The sequence below is a fragment of the Lotus japonicus genome, chromosome 2 (assembly GCF_012489685.1).
Source record: "Lotus japonicus ecotype B-129 chromosome 2, LjGifu_v1.2".
Taxonomy (NCBI): domain Eukaryota; kingdom Viridiplantae; phylum Streptophyta; class Magnoliopsida; order Fabales; family Fabaceae; genus Lotus; species Lotus japonicus.
The window spans coordinates 38,039,430-38,051,176 of record NC_080042.1 but is presented as its reverse complement, the minus strand read 5'-3'; positions in this window follow the sequence as shown (position 1 = coordinate 38,051,176).

The following is an 11,747-nucleotide window of genomic DNA, read 5'->3' as shown; positions in this document are numbered from 1 at the left end:
CTCTGAATAGATAAAGTCCTCAAAGTCGGGAAATTCTAGGGTTTTGAAATACCAGGGATTCGGTTTCGGCAAACTTCCGATGATTGGAATCGGACGTTCGTAGATCCTAGAGTTTCGCCTCGAAACGATTGTTATATATGGAAGAAGAGAAATTCTAACATTTCTCTGAAGATTTTTGGAATTAACTGCCAGCGTGCCTAAAAGTGAAAATTAGCTATATACTAGGGTTTCTGACCTAGGTTTAAGCGTAAAACGTTCGTGCTATAACTTTTATCGATCATAATGAAATCCTTGAACTTTTCCTGAACTTTCTCCTTCATAAATATATTTCATTTAATAAACTTTCGTTCAGGTTTCCCTTCACATTACATCAACCCTAATCGTGAATAAAAAGTTTATTCACTTAACATAAGCCTAAAACTCGGGCCTTACAGGTCTGACGCTTCGGTTACAGGACAACGACGCTATGGAGGAGGCGCACGGTGGATTCACAACAACTTGGTTGGACCGAGACCCAGAAAGAGAAGACAGGTGGTAGAAGATGAGAAACCAAAGGATGAACCTGCCGAGTGACCGTGACACTGATGGCTGGATTGGGAGCCCTATGAGCGAGCGTTCTTTTGGAACTTCATTTTATTCTGTTGAGTTTTATGAGAACTTGAGTAACTGATGTAAACTATTTACTTCCGCCGTGGTTTTTCCATACGTGGGTGTGGACACGGTTTTCTTTATTTACTTACAGTTGATTTTATAACGGTTGATGTTTTATCCTTTTATGAGTTTAATGCAAAACGTATTTCTTTGACCCGCTGTTTATGGTTATGTTATGAATCGGAAAACATTAAAGTGATTTCTATCAATGGTATTCAAGAGCTTTCAAAAGTAAATATGACCTTTATCACCTAATCAAGAGTAATAAATGAATTGGCGAAAATTCTTTACGAAAATTGGTTAATTGGTTACTGTGTGACACCCGAGAAATCGGGGCGTTACAAACGCTTTAAGGTTTCTTCACTAGGCTCCAAACATCATTCTTGGAAAACTGATTCAGCTCTTCTTCCATAGCCAGAATCCAGTCCTTGTCTAGAAGGGCTTCATCAATTGACTTGGGTTCAATTAAGGACACCAATCCTTTCAGACCGAGCAAGGTCTCTTTAGAGGGTCTGAAGGCTGATCTGGTTCTGACTGGTTCATCTTTGTTACCCAGAATCAATTCCTTAGGATGAGCCGCAGTGATTCTGCTCTTCTTCTGAGATTGTGAATCAGAGGGACCAGCTTCTTCTGGTTCATCTTCCTCTGGCTCAGCTTCCTCTGGAGCTTTGCCTTTGTCAGGAACATTTATACTTAAATCTGCAAACTTCTCAACTAGCTTTGACTGATCAGAGTCAAGCTTATCATCAAATCTAACATGAATAGATTCTTCAATTGTTTTAGCATGAGTATTATAAAATCTGAAACCTTTGGATCGATCAGAGTAACCAAGTAATAGACATTTAGAAGACTTAGCATCAAACTTATGCAATCTATCCTTAGTGTTAAGAACATAACAAACACAACCAAAAGGATGAAAATAAGAAATGTTGGGTTTTATTTTCTTCCACAATTCATAAGGAGTCTTATTCAGAATTGGTCTCACAGAGATTTTGTTCTGAATGTAACATGCTGTGTTTACTGCCTCTGCCCAAAAGTGCTTAGCCATGCCAGTTTCTTGGAGCATGGTTCTAGCCATCTCCTGAAGAGTTATGTTCTTCCTCTCAACAACCCCATTTTGTTGAGGAGTTCTGGGACAAGAGAAATCATGTGCAATTCCATAAGAATCAAACAGACTCTCAAACTTGTCATTCTCAAACTCTCCACCATGGTCACTTCTGACACGCACAATCCTAAAAGCCTTCTCGTTTTGCACTTGGGCTATGAAGGTAGATAACACATAATGAGACTCATCCTTGCGGGATAGAAATTTTACCCATGTCCAGCGGCTATAGTCGTCAACAATGACCATCCCATATCTCTTGCCACCTATAGACTCAGTTTTCACTGGTCCAAACAGGTCGATATGCAGAAGTTCCAACGGCCTTGAGGTAGAGACAACATTCTTTGCCTTGAAAGGGACTTTTTTGAATTCGCCTTTCTGACATGCTTCACAAAGAGCATCTGAAGAGAACTTCAGAGTGGGTAAGCCCCTGACAAGGTTGAGCTTACTCAGCTGAGAAATCTTTCTCATACTGGCATGCCCTAACCGTCTATGCCATACCCATTGCTCCTCATTAACAGAAAGAAGGCACTTCACATTCTGAGATTCCAACTCAGAAAATCTGATCTTATAAATGTTGTTCTTCCTCTTGCTGTTAAACAGAACAAAGCCATGGATCTGACTTACAGCCCGGCAGGACTTTTGATTGAAAATAACATCATAACCCTTGTCAGCTAATTGACTTATAGACAATAAGTTATGAGTTAAGTCGTCTACCAATAAAACATTATCAATGCATGGACTACTATCAACACAAATAGTACCAGTACCAACAATTTTACCCTTCTCATTGCCACCAAAGCCAACTTCGCCTCCAGGCTTAAGTTTTAGCTCTTGGAACATACGTCTTTCTCCCATCATGTGACGCGAGCATCCACTGTCCAGATACCATGATTGGTGTTTCAGTGGAGCCATCAAGGATATCTGCAACATAGATGATCTTATCCTTAGGTACCCACTTTCTAGGTCCTCTCTTGTCAGTTACCTCAGATGTTCTGATCACCTTGGGTTTCTCAACATGATAGTGTAAAGGAATTTTTGCATGATATTTAGACATGGAGATGGTTCCCTTTTTGAGAGGGGGGTTAGCAACTTTAACAGGTAATGGTTCAGGCAATATAGTACCAGAGGGCACAAAACATTCATATAAAGATTTAGCCTTAGACATAGGAGGCTCATTTCTATTGGGTCTAGAATAGCCAATGCTATGCATTCCATTTCTGCTTACGCCATAGATCATTGAAGCCATTAAGCTTCTGTCTACGCTTTTAGCCAGGAATCTTTGAAATGATTTTTCATATTTAGATTCGTTCTTACTATCAGAGGCATCACAAGCAACTATTTCTTCTAACTTAGCAATCTGGTTCTTAAGCACAGAGTTAGAATTCATTAGAGCATGATTATCATTTTTCAACTCAGAAATAATTTTCTCATGTTCAGAAGGAGTCTTAGAAGCAGCAGAGAAATCCTTTTTCAACTTTTTATGCTTAGTCAATAAAGAGTTATACTTATCCATGATATCAGACAAAGCATGTTTTAGTTCAGAGGTTGAGAAAGAAGCGAATACCTCATTTTCATCGTCTGAGTTAGGATCTTCTTATGATGCTGAGTCAGAGTCAATTGCTTCTTTTGACTCTGCTTCTTTGTCTTTGACAATAGCCATGAGTCCTTCAACTTCACCATCAGAGTCAACATCCTCTGACTCTGATTCGTCAAAAGTCACCATCAGACTTTTCTTTGTCTTGAAGTGCTTCTTTGGCTTTTTGTCCTTTTTCAACTTTGGACAGTCACTCTTGTAGTGCCCTGATTCTTTGCACTCGAAACATGTGACTTCCTTGATTGAGGACTTCTTCTGGCCTGATGAGGATACATACTTTCCTTTGGCCTTTCCAGGGCCTCTGTACTTGCTCTGCCTGTGCTTCCAGATGCGATTGAGTCTTTTGGAGATCAGAGTCAGCTCATCTTCATCAGAATCTTCTGATGCTTATTCAGATTCTTCTGCTTCAGCTTGGAGAGCTTTTGACTTCTCAGATTTAGCCTTCTCAGATTTGGATTTCAAGGCTATAGACTTCTTCCTCAGATCCTGCATCTCTGAGCGCTTCAGCTCATGACATTTCAGTATGCTGGTGAGTTCTTCTAGACTCATATGCTCAACATCTCTTGTAAGCTCTATTGAAGTCACTAAAGGCATCCAACTTTCAGGAAGACATCTGATGACCCTTATGACATGATCTTTTGTAGTGTAGCTTTTGTTGAGAGGTCTTATTCCAGCTACAAGCAACTGAAATCTGGAAAACATATCCTCAATGGACTCGTTGGGTTCCATGATAAAGGATTCATACTTCTGGATCAAAGACAACGCCTTTGATTCTTTCACTTTCTTGTTTCCTTCACGAGACATCTTCAAGGATTCAAAGACGCCCTTAGCAAACTCACGATCTGTAATCTTCTGGTACTCTTCATAGGAAATAGCACTAAGAAGAATAGCTCTAGCTTTGTGGTGCTGTGAGTAAAGCTTCTTTTGCTCAGCAGTCATCTCTGATCTGGAGATCTTTTTGCCATCTGCATCAACTGGACGCTCATAGCCATCAACAATGATATCCCAAAGATCTGCATCGAAGCCCAGAAAGAAATGTCTTTCCAATATTCGAACCTTTGACCATCGAACATGGGAGGCTTTGCATTGTAACAATCTTTTTGCATCTCACTGGTGGTAGCCATTTGTTTTTCGCACCGGCCCGGATCACTGAACACTGTTAGGCGTGGTAATCAGAACTTGCGCTCTGATACCAATTGAAGGTATGAAAAAAGGTAGAAAGGGGGGCTTTGAATAGCGTTTTCAGAATAAAACTTCCACCTTAAGATTTTAGCAAATCTTTCGAGACACAAGTAAAGTGCTTAAGATAAGAGATTAGAAAAGCATACAAGAATTTTATCCTGGTTCACTTGATGAATCACTCAAGCTAGTCCAGTCCACCCGTGAAGGTGATTTCTTCCTTCTTAGAATGAAGGCAATCCGCTAATCAGAGAATTGTTACAACTGCACTTGAAACCTACAAGTGACTAACAATACACTGACTTAGCTCATACTAAGATTCACTCTCTTAGTCTTCTCTAGGATCCGATCAACCTTGATCTCCTAAAGGTAAACTAAACAATTGTTTAGGAAATATTGTTTACAAAGATATTGCTTCTAAAAAGCTTGTAGTAAACACAATGAATTCAATGAAGAAAGAATGCTTAGAAGATTTTTATATAGCTTGCGCGAATGAGATTCTTCCAACCGCATCTTTCAATCTTCAGCCTCTATATATACTCCAAGGATTAGGGTTTGAACATTGCTTGGGAATGCTACCGTTGGAGGGCAGATCTGGAATTTCCAGCTTCTGATGTGCCTGAGAATGTTAGGTTAGGTCGTCAGGATAGTACATTTGCTTTTGTACTTTGGATAGTGACTTGACCTTTAACCTAGTAGACTTCTGATCAGAGGAATGCTTCGTGTTGGAACTTGTGAAGCTTGTTGATCAGAGTCAGAGAAAAGCATGGATCCTCTTACCGTTGTATCTTCTGATTCTGAACTCAGAGGAGAAGTACTTGGTCTTCAGAGCCATTTTGCTTCTGGACTTCAGAGTCTTCACTTTTCAGTTTCTGGATCTTCAGAGTCTTCTACACCATCAGAACATCTGAACCTTCAGAGTGTCTGGGTTGTCAGAACGTCTGGATCTTCAGAACATCAAGTGAGCTGAGTCCATATCAGAGCTTGATTGACTTCAGATCTTCTGAAGCTTTTCTACTGTTCAGATTGAACATAGAGATTTCGAAAGCGTTGCTTGAGTCACTCTTTAAGCACAATGCTTCTGATTTGTGTGAGATTGTGTTAAGGTCAAAGCCTGTTAAGAGCACACTCAGAAAACACGTTAGAGTACCATAATTGTTCATACTAAAATGTTAACTTGTAATCATCAAAACATAGAGTTGTACTACTCGATCAAAACTTGATCTTACAGCTTAACCCTTTTAATGTATAAGAGGAGATTGATGTCTAAACTTATATAATACATTATGAGCACGAAACAATGAATAAGTCCATGTATTGTATAAGATTATACTATCATTGTAACACCCCGATTTCCAGGTGTCACTTTAGTAACCAAAAATAATCTTTACGCGGAAAACAGGTAATTTTTTTTCGTTTTCTTTCCTTTAAATCAAAACGATAAGGAAGTAAAGACAAAACCCAACTACTAAACTAACCGATATACATCAAATATAAACATGTACAGCCTCAGCTGCACTTCCACGTCACACACACTCGCAGTGACTCCAAAGTAGTGTGCCCGTAGGCAAATATATACAGACCCAGAAGTGTAAGTGAGAAAATTATAATTACAAACCACTAGGAGAAAGTCGGCCTCAATATGGCCTAAGCAAAGACCCCTATGGTCCAACTGACTCACTGTGATCCCTCAGTAAGAGAACCACACGAAAAGTCATGCGTCGGAAGCCTACCCGATCCCAAAAGCAAAACGAATCAGAGCTCTACACAAAACATGACGCCTGCCCAAACCTAACCTCCCAGTGCCAAACCCACAACGATCTGAAGTCGGCAAGTTGAAGCTCAACTCCATGCGCCATAGAACTCCTTTCGTCAGACGTCCACGCTCGTCAGTCCGGTCCTCCATGACCCTTCCCCGATACGTCGCCCGGTGACCAGCAACATCGATCACCCAAGCGGTGGGGCATCCCGATCCTGCAGCTCATATCTGATCCCCCCCCGAGGGAGAGACCACCGAGAACCAGTCGGCCATCGACATCTGGCAGCAGGCCGACCGCCCAAACACAAACATACAAACAAAGCCAAGGCGCTAGGGTCAACTTACAGAATACAATAGATATACAATCAACTTGTGATAAAGGGGATATATACATATGTTGTATATATATACATATAAGTTATGTATTGCCTACTCTAAGGTATATACATAGCATGTTCTCGAATCTCCTACACAGTTCAATCATTAATACCTAACGATGTTCATCAACATCAAATCATCATAATCTCAACATATGAAGTTAGGTGATAAGGTTAGTCAAACAATGTATCGTCCTCCCAACACACACGTATCCAACTAAACCAATGTTCCCTGTCGTTGCCCTAGGGTAAACGACGATGAAATCTCACGCTTCCATGAAGTCTCACGCTTCAATGGGGTCTTACGCTTTCACGAAGTCTCACGCTTCAGTGAAATCTCACACATTCACGAAGTCTCACGCTTCAGTGAAGTTGCACGCCTCCGCAAAGTCTCCCGCTTCAGCAAAGGTGCACGCCTCCGCAAAGTCTCCCGTTTCAGCGAAGGTTCCCGTCTCCACGAGGTCTCCCGCCTCAGTGAAGTTTCTGCTTTCACGAAGTCTCACGCCTCAGTGAAGCTTACTCACTTTCACGAAGTCTCACGCTTCAGTGAAGTTCCATGCTTTCACGAAGTCTCACGCCTCAGTGAAGCTTCCCGGCTCATCCTTTGGATGGCTAAATAACAAACTGCTCCGACCCAAACTCAAAACAACCCAAGAGTTAGTGTCGGTCAATACAACACAACTCCACCAACAAGATTACACAAGGGTCTAGTGTCGGTCAATACAACACAGCCCAAACAACAAGAGCACTAGGTGTCGGTCAATACAACACGGCTCCATAACACTTCCCCAAGAGTACTAACGTACTCGGTGACTTTCAATCATCACCATAGCTCACCTTAGTGGCTTTCCCAATTCCGATAACTCTCCAAACCCACAACAAAGGTCGACTTTTCCCCCGCCTTTCGTAAATATTTTTCCCCTTCAGTTCTCCTATGCTTAAACGTTAATAAAAATGATTTCAATTCAAATTAGTCGAATTATGAGTTTATTTCTCAAAGTCTAAGTTTCTCAAGTCTTTATTTTTCGAAAGCTCTATCATTCTAAGTTTCCAAAAATCAACCACCCAAAATACATTTCCCGGGGAAAGTCTAGGAATTCCAACGAATCCCAACAAATGGCTAAGTCTCAAACCCCACATTTGGACTTGCCTAGGTTTGTTCATCCAACCCGAAATGTCAAAGATCACCGGATCAATGAACCTCCACTCCGAAGTTGCGTCAAAACGCTCAATTCAACACATCATCAATATCATAAGTTATGAAACAATCATAACAAGAAATCATCATCATATACAACATCAGATAAAGCATAGGTCGAATTTATCGACGCCTATCATGCAATCATAGCTGATATAGTAAGTTGCCCTAACCTCGAGCTGTTCCAGCTTCGCAAACAAAGTTCTCCTCAAACAATTGCTCTGAGTCTTCCAAAGTTCCCTCAACTGAACCTCGGAGAAAAACAAAGCAGAAACCAAACAAAATCGATTAGTTCGATCGCAAAACAATACATAAACGATAGACAAAGCATTAAAGCTTCAGAATAGGACAATCAGGTACGAAAAGACAAGTTTTCGAAACCGAAAAACTCCCCCCTAAAGGAAATAGTCCACGGCCTCAAAGGAAAAAGGGCTTCGGCTCTTTTTCTTTGATCAAATCAATTCACAAGGTAGTTTTAGGGTAAAACTAAGGCAAAGAAACTGTCAGAACAATTTTCGGACAATCGGGCCGAAATACGACTATCCAGGGGCATTTTGGTCCAAAATAAAGGCTCAAAACTTCAAAGTTATCAGTTCTGAAAACAAATTTGACAGCAATGATCCTCATGACATCCGTGACAACAAATCCTAAAGGCACGAAGTCAGATTAAGTCTTTTCGACAATAAAGTTTCGAAATGTGAGACAAAAAGGGTTTTGAAACAGTTTTTCAGATCCTGGACAACTGGATCACAATCAGCGTTTACTGACAGAGGTTTTAGACTCAGGGGAACGTAAGGAACATAACCCAAGCGAGAAATCAGAGAAATCGGATAATTTTAGAAAAAGCTCAAAACTTAGAGCACAGAAACGACTTCAGAAACGCAACAGAAACAACAATCAGAGGTAGGAATCGTGTTAGTTACCTTGATACCTAGAAGTAGGGACGAACTGCACGAAGATTGGTCAAGTTTTCGCGAAAATCTCCTCCCCCCTTGCTCTCCACGAATTTGGGCCACTAATGGAGGAAAATGAAGGAATTTTTTCTTTTTGAGCTATTTATAGGCAGGCGAAATCGCGGGAAAATGAAAATTTCGCGATTCCGATTTTTGCAGCACGATCAACGTGGAATTCTAAGAGAGATTCTGGCGTCAGAATTCCAGAACTCAAAACAAATATCTAAGATTTGGGAAAAACGATATCCAAAACGCCAAAAGCGGTGTAAGTTAGTCTGTCCCGAAAAACTACTTTTTGCTGTGATGCTCAGACGACAAAACTTCCAACAGAAGAAAGATTGGAAATGTCGAAACAAGTCTGGCAACGCGGACGGAATCTTCGTTAGATGTCCCGAATAGAAAAAGTCTTCATCCTTCGCTCAAAACTAAGGTTTCGAAGCAAAGAAATTAGCGTCGGCGGACATCCGAAAAGTTAAACCTATCGTGCGTACAGTCCAGAGTTCCGAAATGAAACGCTGGTCGATGGAAAAATAAAGAGAAACTTTAAATTTTCCAAGAGTTCGAAATCTCACTTAAAACGTTGCTTTAAGAGCGAAATAGCCTATTCTGGACATGCTCGCCATAAGGCAGGTGTGCAGACGACTCGCACTAGCTCCGAAAGAAACAACGCCACATTCCTCGAGCAATTCCTGAACTTTCTTCTTCATTAATCTTTCTCAAATATCAAACTCCTGTCACGCTTACACTGATTCCACGCGTGAGTCGGAAATTAACTTGTTCCGAAAATCCGGGTCTTACAATCATGCTTAATACGACGTACCAAACGAGCCTTAGAATTTTTCCCTCCTCTTCTCTCCATGTCAGGAGGGGTCATAAAATTGAGGTATGAGGGGGTTTAGGTCCCCTTCATTCTCATTTCCTCCTTAAAATTGAATCAAACAAGTTATGTTTAAGAAAAACCCTCTGCTCCTCTCCCCTCATTCTCCTCCAACCAAACATTATGTTAGTTTCCGGACAGAAATGAGACGGAAAATCAAATCTACAAACCGAGATTTTAGTGGGGATAAAACTGTAATTATTTTTAGGATTAATGTCAAATTAGTCCTTAAGTTTGTAAGCAAGTTTGATTTTAGTACCTCGAATGAAAAGTGACATTTAGTGGTGGTTAAAAACCGCCATAAATTATAAAAATCACTGCCACAAACATCATTTTTCGTTAGATGACTAAAATTAAAATCGCTTACAAACTTAGGGACTAATTCGACTATAAACCCTATTTTTTATTAGGGACGACTTTCAAACAAAAAGGTATAAATTATGGATCAAAAGTGCAATCGCCAACTTAATTTTATTGATAGTAAAGGGTCATTTTGGTCCCTGACTGTGTTTACTTATGACGGACCAGTCCTCATACTTTGGAAATGATATTTTTTCGTCCCTGAATCTGTTGTCGTCGGTCAAGTTCGTCCTTGGTTGTGTTTTCCGTTCGTCCCTGAGACGGAAAATGCCAAATGGCACCGTTTTTTACACGCCACGTGATCAATGACTAAGATCTTAGGCTAAAAAGCACTTTTGACCCCTGATGTTTCAAGTTTGTGCAAATTCTGCCCCTACTCTATTTTTGTCGACGTTTCTACCCCTCATGTTTTCAAACAGTGCACCATCTACCCCTCCGTCAGTCAGGCTTTCTCACAAGAGGTTCCTGAGTGGATTGGAGAGATGAAGAGGAGTATATGAAGTTGATGATGATCAAGGAAATGATATAAATTAAATTTGCTTGATGTATATATCAATTATGTATGTAATTGAACTGGTTAAATGCATGTTTTGCTACTTACAGGTCTTGAGTTTGAATTTCCCAAGCCCCCTTTTTCCAATTTCACTTGTAATTTCCATGTGGCAGGTCAAAAAAATATATAAAAGAAAAGTCAAATCAACTCATTCTGTTAGTTTTTTAACGTCTGACTGACGGAGGGGTAGACAGTACACTGTTTGAAAACATGAGGGGTAAAAACATCGACAAAAATAAAGTAGGGGCAGAATTTGCACAAACTTAAAATATCAGGGGCCAAAAGTGCTTTTTAACCAAGATCTTATTATGTCACCTTAGTCAATTTAGTCCCTCGGAACCCTAAATCCCCAAATTATGAAATTTTACATTAATCTCTTCCTCTAAGAAGAACATAAACCCAGAAAAACCAAAATCATCATTCTTCTTTCCATTCTCCAGAACCAACACAAAAATACCCCCTTCATCAACCTCACCACTTCCTTAATTTTTTTTGCCTTTCAGTGTCTTGCAAAACCGATTCTGAAGTAAACAACAAAGAGTGTTCTGGAGCAGCAGTGTCGATCAGTGATGAATGTTGATGGCAGATCCAAATTTGCTATCACTTCCTCAAATGAGAGAACCGGAGAGAGATGAAGAGCAATCGAAGGGTCTTTATGGTGGAGTAATGTGGTGGAGAAGGAGATGGTTCACGGGGTGGAGTGAAGCAATGGCTTCGACGGTGGGTTCCTACAGTGAAGGCAAGCGGCGACGCGTGGCGTGGTGGTCAAATCTGGTGCGCTGACAGAGGTTCCTCTCTCTGGGTTCACAATGGAGCTTGAAGTGGTTAGGTGCGGCGAGACGTGGAGAACTCACGGTGGTAGCTGGATTGCCTTACGGTGGAACTCGGAAATGAAGGAGATGGAGGCCATGGCAACGACATGGCGTGGTGGTGGACACGACGGTTGGGTCGAACGACATCATCAACGGAGGCTTCTGGGTTCGATTGAAGGGGATGGATGTTGTGTGATTCATTTTTCCTTTTATTTGCAAGGTGAAGTACTATTCTGAAATTAACAAGAGGTTTATCCATTATATGTATCAAGAGACATATTTGTTTAAGCTAATGTTGTTTCTTCACAACAAGATTGGTATCTTTTGGC